Below are 18,140 nucleotides of genomic sequence, written 5' to 3'. Positions count from 1 at the left end.
TTTCTTGTTATTACACCACTACGTCCTTATGCGCACTGCTCCTTTCTTGTTATTACACCACTACGTCCATATGCCCACTGCTCCTTTCTTGTTATTTCACCATTACGTCCATATGTGCACTGCTCCTTTCTTGTTATTACACCATTACGTCCATATGCGCACTGCTCCTTTCATGTTATTTCAACATTAGATCCATATGCCCTCTGCTCATTTCTTGATAATACACAATTATGTCCAAATGCCCACTGCTCCTTTCTTGTTATTACACCACTACGTCCAAATGCCCACTGCTCCTTTCTTGTTATTACACCACTACGTCCAAATGCCCACTGCTCCTTTCTTGTTATTTCACCATTACGTCCACATGTGCACTGCTCCTTTCTGATGTCCCTCTTGATCTGTGTTGTATTTGTGTGCTGAGCACGTGTACACAAACTGCCCAGACATCACCTGTAGCCACAGTGTACAATAAAGAAAATAAAAGAAGGATCACCCTGTGTGTTCATGTGGGTAGGTGTAAATTTGAAGATTGGTTTTAGTCTCCTAACATATGCATGAGTGATAAAGTATTGGTATTTCAGTACTGTGATTTGCCTGTATGTTCACTGAATAGAAACGTTTGTAAAGCAAATTTATATGTTTTTGTTCTTTTACCATGAATAGTATCTCTTTAATACTATAAAATATAAAAATAACCAGACAAATCGTCTGATAAAATCTTTAGCTGAACAGTCAGTACAGTTACAGTTATGATTCAAAACTTACTACCCAAAGAAATTGGCAGTTTTGGTAAGCAACGGAACACAATAACCGTACACATAATATAACATCATAGGTGGCACCACAAATAATGAAATTGATTGTCACTAGTGGCAATATATATGACCAGTGGCGTAGAGGGGGGTTTGGGGGAAGATTGGCCAACAGACGATTTGTTCTGAGGAGAGGGAGCGGTGTCTCAACGCCAACGTTCTCGGAGGGCGGGGGTATTATGGTAGTTGACAGATAGGCCTTGCTCACCTCCGCCTCGAGGAGGTTACATAGAATACCAAGTACAATATATACCCACACACTTTAGTTGCAGGTGTCAGCCTGCAGTTATTCTCTTGGCAACCAGATGTCCTCCTAGGTATCATAGAACAAGTACACTGTGCAGCAGTAGTTATCCTCACAGAACTTCACAGCTGGGAAAGCGGCAGTTGGCTAGAAACCGCTCTATATCATATCTAAAATTATATAAAGAACAAAATTACCTCTCAGATATTCTTTAAATGAGAGTGGCTATATTTTTATTCAGTCCAATCATATGGGAGGCCAGCTGAGATGGTTGCCCAATGAGAGGGCTCTTCCACCCCGCACCTCGTTGGAGCCAATTTCACACACACTGGGGGCCTCGTGCAAATATACAAAAAAATTAGCTGGGAGTGCTTACTTATCTCAGAAACAATCAAGTATTTAATCATCAAGAAATATACAAATAGATCAATAATCGGGAAATATATATTGATATTCAAATTACAATCACAAAAACAATGGAATTCTTGTCTTTCGTGATGTTCAGCAGCCGACGCGTTTCGTCCTAGAGGCAGGACGTCATCAGGGCTGCAAATGCAAACATACAGTACAATAACATCAGTACATATGTTCAATATTAATGGAAGTTATTCTGAAAACAAAACCAAATCATTAATTGACTATTTCTAAAAAACAGCTTATTGTGCCTGGTAGTAGTGGAAAAGGATTCAAAATATAGTTATTACACTGCTAGAAACTTGCGGGAACTATTTACATAAAATTTACACGAAAATGATATCGGCAGCTCATGATTTTTACATGGAAATTACACCTACATCCTGGGATAAAAAGCTGGCAAACTGTTGTATAAGCATTGTGAAAAAATCATAAGTGACAAGCTCACCTCGTACAATTATAATAGTCATGAGTTGGGAGCAGTGAATCAAAAGCCCAAATAAATCAGATGCTCTGTCACAAAACACTTGTGACCCCGACCTAGCCACAAAATACTAGAACCTGATCTGCGTTAGGAAATTTCCAATGACTCACTTCTCTGTATAATGGCAATTTAGGACTGTGAAGCTCCATGCATAGCGACAAGCCCCCATAACAGCCTATGTTACTGTTATTTATATTGTGCGCGACTCACCCCGAGGAAGGTATCTCGGCGCAGGGGAACAACAACAACACTCACAAATAATCCACTAAAACAGTTCCATCTGCAGTAGCTTCCTGAATTTAAAATGATCAGAGCTTTGAAAATATATCAGCAGCAAGAGCATTCCAGTAAGTGGGGCCAGGTAAGAGAAAGAGCTGCCCCCAGACCAAGTCTTTTCATCCGAGGAACTGTCAGCAACATTTTATCATGCGAATTTAGGGCCTTTCCTGGACAGTAAAGAGTAAGTTTCGAACATAGATAACGAGGCCCCTTTCCCAAGAGCACTTTGTGAGTGACACAACAGATTTTGAAAATGATCCTTTTACGAACAGGTAACCAAAGTAGACAGCATAAAAGGGGGACAGATGACGACCTCGCAGGGACATTACAAATATGGCTGCTAGTTACTGTATTTTGCACCACCTGTAATATAGTTAACAGAGTCTCATTGATAGAGGCAAGTAAAGAATTATGGTAGTCCTGGCTACTCACAGCTAAGGCCTGGTCTAAGGTTTTTCTTGTAAAAAGCGGAAGAAGAGGATAAGACCGCCTTAGCAGGAGTAACAAATGAAAGCACACTCCGGGTATGGCAAACCTGTTCTTTCATAGTGAGGGATTGACCAAGTACATCCCTAGATTTTGACACTCATTTTCGGGTAGTGAGCATGACCAAGACCAGATGGCCATCATTCTGGAGCCCATATTTAGGGGGGCATCCTTAATAGCATAAACTCTGTTTTCCTAGCATCAGGGCCGGACTGGGAACCAAAACCGGCCCTGGCAAAGTGCTCAGCCGCCCCCCCAGAGAGTTGGGGGTGCAGCTGAGTTGTTTACCAGGGCCGGTTTTGGCCGATTTTGTTACAGGGGCCGATATTACAGCTATGCTGCAAAAACGGCTGTGTAACAAAAAGAGCCCACCAAGGTACCAAATCCGGCCCCCACACTGGCGGCCCACCGGGGAAATGCCTGGTGCCCGCTCGGCCAGTCAGGCCCTGGCTAGCATTAAACTGGAGACAGTTCTTAGTCATACAGACAGCTACGGCTCTCAAGCCAGTTCCTAAGCGTTCTTTCACCGTACCTGACCGACAGTTAAAGGAAAGCGGAAGCTGTGTGTCAATCGCATAGGAGTACAGTTCCAACCCATGCGATTTTACTATCTTCGCCAGGGGTGCCACATAGATATTAAATAAAGTAGAGCGAAGACTATAGCCCTGGGGCTCCCTTTGTGAAGTAGTGCAGAAGGAAATTTGAGAGAGCCTAAGGTAATGGTTTGCATTCTGTTGGTGAGGAAGTCATCAAACCATTGTAGGGCTGAGCCGCAAATACCACATTCCTTTAGATTTTGGAGCAAGGGAGTTAAGTCATTTGGCAGAAAATTTTTGTTTCTTTTGGATAGGAATCACCTGTGCTGCTTTCCAAACTGAGGGGATTTTTCCACTCGTTATTGATAAATTAAACAGAGTGTAGACAACAAGCGCAAGTACTTTAGAGAGAGAGGATAATATCTTAGGTGGATAAAGACCTAGATTTTGCCAATGCAAGGACCGTCTGGATCGATTCCGTCGTAAAGATAGTAAAATGCTCCAGGCTGTGAGTACAGTTGGCACTAGGCTGTCTGCATCAGGTTCTTCACTTATCCAATTTATTACGTTGGAAAAGTTGTCAAAGACCAAGTTTATTTTTCCCTCAAAATGATTGGCTGAAGAATCTCATAGAGCTTGAGACACCCGAATACTTAGAGTACAAGCTTGTGGATTAACAAATGAGTTTAATCTTTAAATACTTTTTGGAGGGAGTTACCAGCTATTGTGATTCAGTGGGATAAATAAAATGTACTGGCTTTTTTAATTTCCCAATTGGCATATTAATTTACTTATAAGTGCCTAGTAAAGTGGTACTACTTGTAATCAGGGCCTGTAAATTAAAATATAAAAATAGACCTGCAGTACCTACTGGGCCACCCACTTAAGTAGGCTCTTAAACATGTCACAGCCCTGCCAATGCAGCCTGTGTGTGCAGTTTTAAATTGCCATTTCAACCTGGCAAAAAAAACTTTTGCTAGGCCCACACCTTCCTTTTTACTACATATAGGTCACCCCTGGGGTCGGCCCTGGACAGCCCAGAGGGTAGGGTGCAATGTATTTAAAAATTAGGATTCGTACTTTTAAGTTTTACATGTGCTGGTAGTGAAAAACTCTTAAATTCATTTTTCGCTACTCCAAGGCCTGCCTGTCCAATAGGATACATTGTAGTTACCTTATTACCACTGACAAGCTGTAATTTCCAAATTAAAACAGGTAACCAGTTCATGGTTGGTGTCTTTGGAATTGCAGTGAAATATCCTCTCATATGGTGAAGTTGGATTTTAAAATACAATTTTGAAAAAGCCACATTTAGAAAAGGTCAATTTTCCTGCCTTGAGCCTTTAGTGTCTGTAGCTGGTCTATGGGTCACATGACTGGGGGTAGCTGATGGTTGGGATTTTGCCTATTCCTCCTACACAGCCACATACAATAGAGAGCTTAGGTGTGCCTGGATGGGCCATCACTTCCAGGATGGAAGCGCGGAGCTGGACACAGCTCTACTTACACTTAAATAGGCTGTGTCATGCCTCCACTCCAAGGGCTGCATAACCTCTGCAGTTAGTCTGCATCCAGGACAGGGAAGGCAGAATGCCTGGGGACTTCAAAGGGAAACCTCGAGAAGGGTCTCTCACTTCAAAGCAGACCTGAGTATAGATATTGGACGTCAGACACCAACTCTTCAGTACACTTCTAGACCTGTGGATACTCTGCCAGGAAGGACTGCCGTGCTGCTGACAGGGCTGCCACTTTTCTGGAATGCTGCTCTGAACAAACGGCTGCCCTGCTGTGCTGACCTGTGATGAAAAAGGGTTCAGGCAGATCAGGTCGTTTTACCCCTTTTCTAGGTTTGCCCGGTGTTAGCCGCTTCTCACCCAACTCACGATTACCAAATAAAGAGGCAGGCGCTGGAGACTGGAAGGCAGGAAACAGGAGTTTATTTCCGACGGAACAGAACACGTCAAATCGGACAACAGGGTATCTTCTCGCGGTGCTCTAACAAGTTTCTCTACGGCTCTGTCTTTTATACACAGGTTTATGATGTACAAACATTCCTTATTGTAATAAAGACACTTTGAAGTATGAAAAGGCATGTTTGGAATCCCAGCTTCAGGCCTATTCCCATACCGGTCGCTCTGATGTTGTTTTCCCCTCCCAAATGTAACATGTGATTGTAATCTGCAACCGAACGTCCCAACAGGACACGAGGGCAAGAGGGGGTGGTCAGATCTAAGGTTGGGCAGGCGATACGATCACGTTTCGCTATGCGGGGCCGGAGGGGGTACATCCACGAGACCTAGTTTTATGATATGGGACTGGGTCGAGAGGCCAGGTGTAGCCGGGGGGGGGTCATCAGAAGAGAGGAAGGGTGTTCCTGGGAGGAATGCAGGGGTGTCGGTCAGATCTAGGGGTGTGAAGGCCTTGATTAATCACCGCTCCTCTGATGTGAGGCGAGGTCCTACTGTAGGGAGCAATAAACTGCATCTGTTGGACTAGGTGATGGCCTGGGATCAGGCCGGGCAATCGGGCAGGGAGGAAGAGGTTACCAAAAGGGCCTGTTCTATGGGTAGGATGAAAGAGCGAGGGGGCAGGGGTTCAGCACGGAGACAGGGTCGTGTTTAGTGGTGTGTTTATGGCCCAAACAGGAGAGACCGGGGGCTGTCGGGGCGTGGGGGGGATACTTGCGAGGCTGGGGGAGAGAGAGAGAGAGAGAGAGAGAGAGATGCAGGCTATTGGCAGTGGGCAGAGAGGTCATGACACACAAAATGGCTACTATCTATGTTCGTGATGGGGCCTAAAAGGGGACAAGATGGCGGGGCCACTGTGCCGTGACTTTCGCTTTACCTTCAACAGTGGCGATGGTGAACACAAATGAACACCGCTTATGTACATATACATTGTCATTTTCCACACCTGCTGCTCTCTTGCCTGGTTGAAAAGGACTGGACCTGCATCTGTTGAACCGAAGACCCCAAATTGACTCCAAGGTTTAGTTGGCTCCCCTCTTGACTTCAGCCTCTGGGACAAAAGGCTCCAAAGTTTTTGACCCAGCATGTGGACTCTGCCTTTCTCTGAGTTCTACCCTGTCAATTGGTGCCACCCTAGTCCTGGATCCTTGTAAGTGGGCCTGGAGGTGCTCTGGCAGACCATCTGGCGACTCATCAGAAGCAATGCATACCCTCTGCTGTGCAGCACAAACTCGAGCAGAACCGACACATCCCCTCTGGTGTAAGGGTTCTCCCTACACAAAGAGCTCCACATCAACCACGCAGCCTCAATTGGAGCTGCCTCTGTGCGAAGATTTCCTGATGAAGGCCCTCACATCACAAAATCTCTCTTCGAGGGGAGCCTCAACGAAGATGTAGGGTCTTGCATCTCAGCCTCACAGCTCCTCTGAACCGATGCATCGCCTCCACTGCACGATGTATACTAAACACCGGTCTTTGTTTTGCAAGTTCTTATCATCGGAATCCTCGATGAAAATGCAGAACCTTGCATCTTAGCTCCTTGGAAGTGACGCATCCTCAGCACGGAACCTTACAACGCTCTGCAAACAGGATCTAAGGTACTCTGTCCAGCAGGCCTAAGTGGGCCCATGCTCCATATCGGTTAGGTCTGAACTTAGCGACCATATATCCACAGTTGGTGTTTTGTCCAGTTTGGAGCTATTTTTACTGAACTCACCAAAGATGAAGTTGTTGAAGTCATCTTCTTCCACCGTATCTGCAGATCCACTAGAGAGGCTCCCTTCCCTGTGAAATGTTATTTATTAACGCCCTGGATATATAACACATTCAAAGAGGCAGAATTAACTTAATCCTTGGGCATTATTTCTAACAATGGCACCAAATCCCTTTTTCCCAAAGAGGGCAAATATCCCCTCCTCACCCCATATTCCTGATTGTTGACAGGAAAATATTGGAAAACATTCTTGCAAACAGACTACTCAGATGATACTGTCCCTGATATACAACTTGCAGTGGGCTGTGTATTGAACTGCTCATCTAGATATCACCTAAGAATATTGGCACACATCATGTAGGACACCAGACTTGCCCCCCTAGAAATCCTGGATGTCTCACTAGATGCCAGGAAAGAATTTAAGGAGTAGAATTGGGTTACCTGGATCCTATAGAGAGATGGTCATGGGAATAATTATATTTCCGAAGTCCGATATGGATTCCCATCCTGAGCAACTAAAATAGAGGGTGACACCCATCAAGGCTTCCATCTGTTCACTCTTTTAATCCTCATTGCTTTTGAACCTTCGTCAGCTGTGATACAGCACGCTGGTAAGGTCCATGGAATTTAAACAGCATCAAGACCGAGTAAGGCGCTTTTATACAATGATGACTCAGGGGAATTGAATTATGGGAGAGGATGTAGCCTTACGGCTAGAGCAGTCGACCTCGGACCTGGGGAACCGGGTTCGAGTCTCGGTAATGACGCTCAACATCCTGCGATTCTGGGCAAATCACTTCATCTCCCTGAGCCTAACAACAATGAATGTGTTCATCTGTAATGAAACTGGTGCTCATGTATAGCGCTCTGATACCCGATGTATCGAGTCTAGTTCGCACTATATAAAACTCTAAAAAAAAAAACCATCTTATTCATGTTATCTAAACCACACAATTCTTTAACCACATTTGTACTTGATACAAGCATTTTATAAATTCTTGGGTATAAAATTAGCTGGGGGGGTGTGAGCCACTGCCCACTTCATTGACCAATGCCAACACAATTCTAAGTTATTAGCTGATCCAGTGGGTACCCAAGGGCCTCAAATACAGAGGAATTTATCTAAACAGAGATAGGTGAAGGACAATCTGATTCCACTTCTGTCCAATACCAAAAATAACTTTGCATGCTGATCCCTTCTTAATCTGTTCAATTGGGAAAGTATCCAGACAATTAAAATGGCAGTCATAACCAGATACAATTATGTATTTGGGATGCTCCCATTGCAGTTGAGGGAGCCATGGCTTGCCCAAATTGACTCAGACATTACATGATATATATGGGGCAAGAGAAATTCCAGCTTTGAACATAGGAAACAACACCAATGGCCTTCCACCTTCTCCACATGTCGGCATATCACCTGGTACATCATCTATCACAATTGGCCTGCTTCCTGCTGGGGACATGTAAACCACTACGAGTGGCCATTGAGCTAGACATCTTCAGATGCTCCACAAACGTCCTCCCAATTTGTACTCGCAAATCACTGCTGGGCGGTATTGATAGTCTGATCTCTTGGTCACTGTGTGCAGCATTGAACCTGGAGCATAAGTGCTAGACGATAAACCAATTATGCCCCCATTTGCATGATACAAGCTGTAGATAGGCAAGGCTTCATTTGCCTCTACCGAGTGAGGAAAAGGAGGATACTTTCTATGGACCAGCTGTACTGCAAAGACTCCATGAGCTCCACTCACAATTTGACTTCTAGAACGCCCATCACTACAATATCACTAGCTTTCTCATTGTCTGTTGAGCTGACTAGACCCAAAGCCAGCTGCCCTACAATAATCTCCAATCACACCACACTTCTGAAAGTGGGGTTTATTTAGGGGTCCAGTGTCTGGCATATATAGTGTACTTATTGAAGAACTATTCTCCAAGCCTGAAATGAATGCTAGATGCCTTTTCTGGTAACACAGCTAGGCAAGGAATAGTTCCCTTAAGAATAGTCCACTCTTATTCGGGAGTATGATGAAGTTGTGCGAGAATCCAAACTGAATTTCTTATATTTAAACTATTATATGATAGGTACCCTTCTGAAATTATAGAGCACATCACTACTACCTCTCTCCGACTGCTGGAGCTGCGACCAGGGAAACTGTGACTAGAGGCATGTGCTTTGGGAATGCACGAAAATACACCCCTATTGGCTGTTAGTATGGGATAGATTCTCATTGAAAAATGAGACCATGCTCACTCAGTGGAGCACTTATCCCTACCACAAGGACGCAGGTTTGGAGGGCCTACCAGTACATAGACGCTGATGGGGAGTCACCTCTCATGCAGCAGCCACAATCTTCATTCTGATGCATTGGCACCGAAACCCTTTACCCACAATGGAGGGGTGGCTGCTAGAAGTTAGGGGATAGCCTCACATGAGCTCATTGTTTATTTATGAAAGACCAAGTTAGTTGATTTTGATAATGTATGGTTTCCCTTCATCAGAGAACTCCATAACATGAAGTTTATCACCCGGCCCCCATTACCTCGCTACTTACGCCTTTATACTTGACACTCTTAGGGCTAGATGTAGGTAATAGCAAATTACCGAACGGTAAATACCGAATTTTACCGAATCGGTATTTACTAATCGATAATTGCTATGTAGGAAATAAAATCGGTAAAAATACCGATTCGGTAAGATTTGGTAATTACCGATTCGGTAATTACCGAATCAGTATTTGCCATTGATTCCTATGGGCCTTGAAGCCCATAGGATTCAATAGCAAATACCGATTCGGTAATTACCGAATCGGTAAAATTACCGATTTTACAAGGGGGACAGGGTGTCACTTTGACACCCTGTTGCACCCCTGTTTCTGGCTTGTGTGCCATGTGACACACATACATGCCCTTAGGGCATGTCTGTATGCCACATGGCACAGGTGTACATGCACAGATGTGCATGTACACTGGAATTCGTTATTTACCATGTAATGGTATTACATGGTAAATAACGAATCGGTAATGGCCTGTGGCACTGTTTTCAGTGCCACCTACATCTGTATTTACCGATTCGGTATTTTACAGAATCAGTAAATTTACCGAATCGGTAAATATACCGATTCTGTAAATTAAGCCTACCTACATGTCAAATCACAAATACCGGTCAGTAACAGCAGAAATCGGCCATTACCGACCGGTAATTGGCGACCTACATCGGGCCCTTAGCTCCTAAATGGGGGCTTATTACCCAGCTCACACCCCAGGGCACTGACTCTGCTCTGTGAAATAAGTTCCAAGACTGTAGACTGCTAAAGCTGATTTCTTAAGGCCCAAGACCAACATCATACATTCAGCATGCCTTTTGAGAATCTTGCCTTGGCAGGTCCATCCTCTGATGTGTTACCTCACTCTGGAGGCCCCCCCACCTGGCTTTACTTGACCGCCCGGCCAGCAATATAGTACCACACAAAGCAGAGGTGAACAGGTTTTTTTTATCTGTGTCTCATGTCCAACAAGCTAAGCTACAAATTACCGACAAGTGTTTTAAGTGTATTTGGACACTTGGAGAGACAACACCCTCCAAGTGACCATGTATCGATTCAGAGATTGACCCCTGCCTGTCCATTAAAATGAATGCCGTTTGTTGGCACTGCCATTGAACCTCTGTTTGAACCAGTTCAGCAGCCGCTTGATGACTGACAGTTAATATGGAGGCCATGGGGATTTCTACTGGCTGTTAATATCTAAACTGCTCCATGTAGCTCCTGCTGGGGTTCTTGGTGGACTTTTTGATGCTGTCTGAATAGGGTAGACCACCCAGTGAAAGTCTTTCTGTCTTATTTCCTTTTGTCATCTTATCAGGCCTATATTGATTGATCAGCTAATGTTAGCTTGATGGATTTAATGTTAATCTAATTCTCCAACCCTCCACTTTGTTTGACTCGAGCCCCATACACTTCGGTATCGCACAACATGTACCAGTTGGAGTTGATACTTGTATAGTCTCTCTATTTAGTCTGTGGGAATTAATTTCTGAATATTAAATCAATAAAACGTGCAACAAATGCAATCAGATGAACTCTTTTCAGTTGAAGTTACTTCAGAGATATATATTTTAACATAAGAATTATTAGTAACTAATTTTAGTAGATTACCGTAACTTATGGAGAAGTGTGGCTCACTGGTTAGAGGAGGCAGACCCTGAAGCAGAGGTCAGACCCCGGACTAGGGTTCAATTCCCGACGCGGCAGGGTCTTGAGCCCAAATATCCACGGATTCGATAATTCTCGTTTCGGTGCCTACTCGAGTCACGGGTTCACACTCTGCAGCTCTGGGCATTAGCTTGCTTAATCTCCACTACGCCCCCCCCCGCGGCGGGATGCCTGGCTTTCACCTTGGGGATGCCCAGTACGGGTATCTCACAGGGAAAAGCCAGGACGGGTTCCCAAGGCAAGCGCCGAGATGCCTACGGGTAATCGAGCGCTATATAAGAACGCTTAATAATAATAATAATAATAATAATTCTTTTAGAGCAAAGCTATTTTCAGTAATTTGTTGTGATCGTTTAATAACACACTTTAACAAATGCCCAGAAATTAGCTGTACCCTTGATCATAGCATCCACAGGCCAAGGTATGCTGCTATGCCCAGCGTGTGCGGGCCATGTCCACTGCTGAGTACACTTGTCCCAGTCTCTTGCAGCTTTGTTCAGTGAGCATTTGACACAGGTCATGGCCTTGGAACACATTCTGTTTACCGTTCTCCTTCCCACTACTCCCTCTGAGGATGGAGCTATTTTTTATTTGCTTTCAATTCTCATAACTTCTTTAAGGGATTACTTTTATGGTAAATGCAACGCTTAGGAGGCCCAAATACCTTCATTCCTTCCTCCCGTCCACTATGTTGGTAGCTTTCGAAGGTCTAACTTGGGTGGATATATTTTCCTTTTGGTAAGGCTTTGTGGAGAATAATCATATTAGAACAAAGTTGCAAGCAAGCCGATACATTATTTTTTTATGGCTGCACACAGAGACATTATTTCAAACCATGGACTTATGTACATAAAATCAAAATAAAACAAGGAGAAGACCGCGGCATCTGTCTTTAGGTTTAATGTTGTTGTCTCTGACATTTTGTATCCCCCGCTAAAGCTCAACTTCTATACGGGAAAGATTCATTGTGCCCCTTCGCGCGCACAGCTCTGTCCTTCTATAAATCTATGTGAAAATTAGAATCACATTTTACTTCTAAAGGTTTGTGTAGGTACATCAAACACGGCTAAAATGATTAGCAACACTTTAAGGGGCACATGCATCAAGGTATGCGTTTGCGATTCCTTAATTACAATTATTAAAGAATCGCAATTAAGGAATCGCAAAAGCCTATGTATGTAGGAATCGCTAAAAAAAGCGATTCCTAAATGTTCCTTAATTGCGACTCGCAAACTGCGAGAAACAATGAAAGAATGGCTTACCATTCATTCCTATGGCCCTTATAGCCCATAGGAATGAATGGGAATTGCATGCGCAATTAGTGAGTACCTAATAGGTACTAGCAAATTGTGCATGCAATTTTAAGGGTGCAAGGGTGCTAAAATGACGCCCTGTTGCACACCTGAAATTGTAATGTGAACACAAGTTGCGCACACACATGCCATGTGTAACCAGGAACTTTTAAAAATGCAAGTGCATTTTTCAAAGTTTTTGTAAATTACAATCAAATTGAAATTGATGGTAATTTGCAACCCCTATTTGCGAAATCGCTATTTGCGATTTCATCATGCATTGTATTCAGGGAATCACAATTTGCGATTCCCTAAATGCAATCGCAATTAAGTAATCGCTATTTTTGCGATTTTTGCATTTGGGATGAGGCATCCCAAATGCAAAAATATTGGCTCAAAGGGGAAGATTCTACGAATCTGCCCGTTTGTGACCGGCTTTTCGCTCGATGCTTGTGGCCCATAACGATTTATCTATTGGCCTATAAATGTAACAATAACTACAGAAGTAAGGCTTGTAGCTCCTTCAAAGTAAGAAAACTTAGTACCACCAGGGGCAGTCATTTTCAGCTGACTGAATGTTTTCCAACATTTTGGCATTTTTTCTTCAAGTACATTTTGCCATGTCTTACCACATGAAATGAGTACGGAGAACAACCAAAGGTGCAGAATTCTCTCGCATCTCAGAAACAGCATTCAACTGCGACTCTCATTAATGGCAGAATCGGGAATTCCTCCAAACCCAGAGCGAGGGCCAAAATTGTATGAAAAATGCATTTTACTGAAGTCTTTAAGCAATCTTAAAATACTGTACATATTGAAACATGCTAAAACAGTTTAACAAACATACAATCACTGTAATATTCATCACATCGCTTCAGACAACATAGTCATGGCAAAGGTTGCATAGTAAAAAAATGCAATGGTCATACATGAACGCATGGAATTTCCGCTCACAGAAGATGACATGTAAAACTAATGACCACAGTTTTGATACAATTTTAAAGAAATCTAAGAACATCCACAAACACATATATGAAGTTCTGACGGTGTTGTCGATGTATGTAGGGTCTAAAGCAGAGATCCTTGCACAGACATTTGTAGGGAACAGTCATATCTTTACAAATGTGCATACAAGTTTGACTGTGCACGCCTCCAGTGTCGCAACCAGGACCTGTATTCAAGGGGAGGCAGTTTATCGGAGGAAGCAAATTCCCCGGATAGGCCTTCAGACACTTCCAGGGAAATGTTCAAATGTACTAACTCTAATTTACGTATGGAAATGCTATTACATACATCAATAAATGTAATCCTATAAATCAGTGACCATGCTTTGCATGATAGGTGGTACCCTTGAATAGACAATGCTGGCAGGTTGCATGCAATAGGTCAGTCATGCAGTTAAGTGAAGCCAGTGGGGAGTCTAAAGTTTGGACCACCACTCTATATTTGTTGATATTTTCAGCATAACTGAATGTTATGTATCCTATATATCTGTACCTGTAAAGATTAGATTAAGTTTCATTGCCCTTGCCCTTCCCCGTCAAAGGTACAACTGTACATTGAACAGATCTTCGGATGCAGGGAAAGTACAATATGAATGGTAAAAATACAGGGGTTCGGTTACTTCCATATGACAGTGCTTCATACCAGACTTGGCCATCCTGGTGGTTATCTACATCTTTCTGTGGTTTCCTTCATAGAACAAATTCTGTGCCGTGCACCCTTGGTGTATATGTGTTTAGCTTTTCTTCTCTGATATAAAATTATTATGCTCTTTAGAACTCAGAAATACATTTTAAACAATCCTGTCTTCAGAGGGGTGCTCTGAATTTTCTATTTTTGAGAATATTTTTTCTTTCCCAACCAATCCAATCCTTGCACACTTCCATGAAGCTATGCCATCACACCCAAACCCTGAACAGAAATATAGAGCTGAGAGAAGTAGCCCGATGAGAGATGAATTAGAGCAAGAGGGTCTTTCTACGGGTCCCGAGGTGAATCCGCTTGTTATGCAGCACAACTTCACAAATGGCACCATAGCTTGTGTCACAGCGACCTCAAAAAGTGGTTGAGTAGGTCGAGTGGCAATCCTCCACTGTGGCAGCATCTGCAGCTGGTGTTCATAGTGGTAGCAACCTGCGAAGGAAAACATCGGTAGCAACAAGCTTGTTATTCCATCAACAGCTCGCGCCTCTCCGAGTTCTCAGACAGCGGCATGTCTACGTTGGTTTCCTACTGCCATCGTCCCTTTTGTAATTTACATTGTCAATCACTTTGTTGTTTAGACACATACCGGGACTAGTCACTGCTAAATTTGGCATTTATTCCCCTCTGCCAATTGTTTGTGCTCAAACCTCTTAAATACCTGCCTCCCTTTCAATGTGTACTTGCTAACATTTTCTGACTTTGACAAAAACAGCCCACACAGCACTTGCCTGCCAAAGAGAGGATGACGTTTCACCATGGGCTTGCAGACTTCAGCTTTCCAGCTAACACTTTGAGAATTTGTCTCCTCTTCTGCTGGTCCATCAGAGACAGGGCGTCCACGAGTTGCTGTTGTACCATACAAAACCATTGAAATCATTAATTCAGCGATTTCTTTTCTTTTTCTTTGAACTATTATATACACGGATTAAAACAAAGGTTAAAGAAATTTATAGGTAGGTTAACTATTCAGTAACAATGTAACGTTTTAAACTGAAACAAATCACAAAAAATCACCAATTCTAGTTATCTCAAGTAACTAACTCATGCCCTAAGGTAACTATAACTCTTGCCCCCGGCCAAGCCAAGTTTTCTCATCAATAATTTAGTTACAAATATTACAGTGATATTATCAGTGATGATATAGAAGATATCATGAGTGATGTAATATGTAGCCAACCCAAAACTATCAGTAGCTGGATGGCCAGCAACTGCCTTAAATTGAACTCTGACAAAACAGAGGTCATGATAATTGGCAAGCTATCCCCCAGCTGGTCACAGTCCTGGTGACCTCAGACTTTAGACGCCCCCTACGACCCCAGTTACCAAGGTCAGGAATCTGGGTGTCCTATTCGATGACAGACTGACTTTTTCATCACACGCCAATTCGGTAGTCTCGGCCTCACTGTTTAAACTACGAATGATAAAGAAAATACTACCTTTCATTCCCTTGAATGCCGGAAAGACTCTGGTCAGTACGTTAGTCTTATCCTCCATAGACTACTGTAACGGGCTTTTTGTAAATGGACAGAAGGTCATCCACAAGCTACAACCAGTCCAAAACGCAGCAGCCAGACTACTGTCCAGAACGCCCAAGTTTAAGTCCATCTCTCATGTTATCAGAAAGTGTCATTGGCTTTCGGCGCAGAATCGCACCAAATTTAAGGCCTTGTGTATCGCCTTCAAGGCCACCCGAAACTCTGGACCCCAATTTCTCTTAAAGGAGCTAGCAACCTATACTCCTAACAGGGCTCTACGCTCAGCCACTGCATTTTTGCTGAAGGTTCACCTTGTTAAAACAGCAACATGGGGTGACAAGCTATTCATTGTCACCACGACCAGACTCTGGAATTCACTTCCATTACAGATCGGATCTTGTCAGTCTTTGCTTACTTTCAGAAAAATGTCCTAAACCTGGTTGTTTAATCAATAGTGCACGCCACCCAGTATTCACCGCAGTCCACAGTGCCGAGACACCTATGGGTATTTGAGTGGTTTACAAATTTCAAAAATAAATAAATAAATAAATAAGGGGCTGTGAGGCCCCCTCCCTGAGGCTTATTAAGCCCCCGGGAAATCATCCCCTTGCATCTGTTGTTATTAAAATGGGGAGTGGGGCTACGCAGACCCCTTCCCTGAGCCAATCATGGCCCCGGGACCCCATCCCCAAAGGCATGCCTTAAATATAGATGGGTGCCCTGATGTACATATGGGGCTCCCATCATCCACCACATTGGCAGACACTGGGGGAGCATAGAGTGCAGGAGCAGACATTGCTCCAGCCGGATGGTGCAGCTCTTTTCTGCTTGTTGCCTCTGGACAGGAGCAATAGCTGTTCTGTTTCCCGCTCTGCCGGAGTGCAGACAGGTAAACAGAACAAAAGTCTGCTTCCAGCTGGCGGGAGCATGTTTAACTCTCCCACCGGGTGAAAGAAGACGTGCCTCCCTGGCTGCACTCCTGCAGGCAGGGAAGGCATGTTGGCTCAAGCCTAGTAGTAGATTAAAAAATACTCCTGCCATGTGGGGGCAGCCCCCTCCATTTAAACGTAAGTGCGGTCCCTCCCTTTTAATTAGCTTTACAGCCCTTGGAGATGGGGTCCCCGGGATCCTATAGTCTTGGGGAGGAAGGGCCGTGCAGCTTCCCTCCCTTTTTATTCTGCATTTCAGCCTGGGGGAAGGAGTCCACAGGGCCTTTTTAGGGTCGCGGAAGGGGGCTGAGCACCTGCCTCCCAATATTTTCAGCCTCTGCCCCTGGGAATGGGGTCCCTGGGACATCAGCAAGGCTCAGAGGAAAAGAACCATGTGCCTCCCTCTCCAACTTACAATATGTGCCATTCTCCTGGGACCCCTGTTTATTTTATTTTTTTAAGCCAAGCACGGGAGCCTCCACTTTTATTAAAAAAAAGGTTTTGAGCCCTGACGGAGTCCCTCTAGGACCACACCATCAGTCCTAGGGGTCAGGGTATTCCTACCATGCCCCCTATGTTATTTATTGTATTTTTTGTAGGACTCAGGACTAAGTCTTGAGTTCGAAGATGGTTGTCACCACTTCCTGGTTGATGTGGTGGCAGGCAATCAGATCTCCACAGGAGATTCTAGGCTAGGTGGATCCTGCACGGTGTGAAATATACAATGTTTTTCAGCGTTAATGGCTCAAAACTTCTGAATGGAATTGCTCCAAATCACAAAAAGCACTCTTTCTGGGCAAAGATCTAGCTTTCTTCCAAATTTGGTGTAAATGCGTTCAGCGGTTTGGGCAGTAGCTGTGTCTAATGTTCCTATAGACAAATGATGGGGAAAATGCATTTTGGGACCCCCTCTATTCTTTGGCCCCCGCCTAACAGATCACCCTAAAGCTTACAATGTCAAAAAGTAGCACTTTTTTGAAAGTTTCACAGAATTTCCTCAACCGGCGTCAAAGGTATTAGCAACACAAAAAAAGCATTTCCTCTGGAAACATGATCCTAACTACAACTTTCCAGTGGCAACCGCCTCTGAGTAAAAGATTAAAATAAACAATGATGTAAAAAACGTTAAGACAACATAAGACATTCCTATTGACTTCCAAGATTTGCAGAGCTCTGGGGCATCACAAAATGTGTCATTAAATCCAAAATCTAAATATTTCAGGTAATTTCTTAAAATGGTTCCTGCTGATTTTACTGAATCCTGTGATTTTATTCTGGCATCAAGAACTTCAGGAGTCAAATCAGTTGAGAATACCATAAGTGGCTCATTCTTTTTGTAAGACTACCAAAAATTAATTCTGTCATTGTACAAATCTAAATCTCAATTTCATTATTATGGATCAATACAGTTTCATTAATGTTAACCATTATTTCTTTGATCTCACTGCGCGTGAGCCCGTAGCCAGCACTTGAGTGGCTTTAAAACTTTGCTTTTTCAAAGAATGCAAACTTAACTGCAGGCTGCTGGGAGCTAATTATACATTCATATTTTCGAATGTATGCACGCATGCAGTTCGGGTG

At 43.6% G+C, this 18,140-nt stretch overlaps 1 protein-coding gene across 1 annotated transcript in view; it reads left to right on the top strand.

Moving 5' to 3' along the window:
* The window catches only part of ERBB4 (erb-b2 receptor tyrosine kinase 4), a 1,576,940-nt gene that overhangs the window by 541,326 nt on the left and 1,017,474 nt on the right, over positions 1-18,140 (top strand). The window lies entirely within an intron of this gene.

The sequence above is a fragment of the Lissotriton helveticus genome, chromosome 3_1, assembly GCF_964261635.1.
Source record: "Lissotriton helveticus chromosome 3_1, aLisHel1.1, whole genome shotgun sequence".
NCBI classification, from domain to species: Eukaryota; Metazoa; Chordata; class Amphibia; order Caudata; family Salamandridae; genus Lissotriton; species Lissotriton helveticus.
Note: the sequence above shows the minus strand (reverse complement) of the source record. Positions and strands in the feature narration are given on the sequence as shown.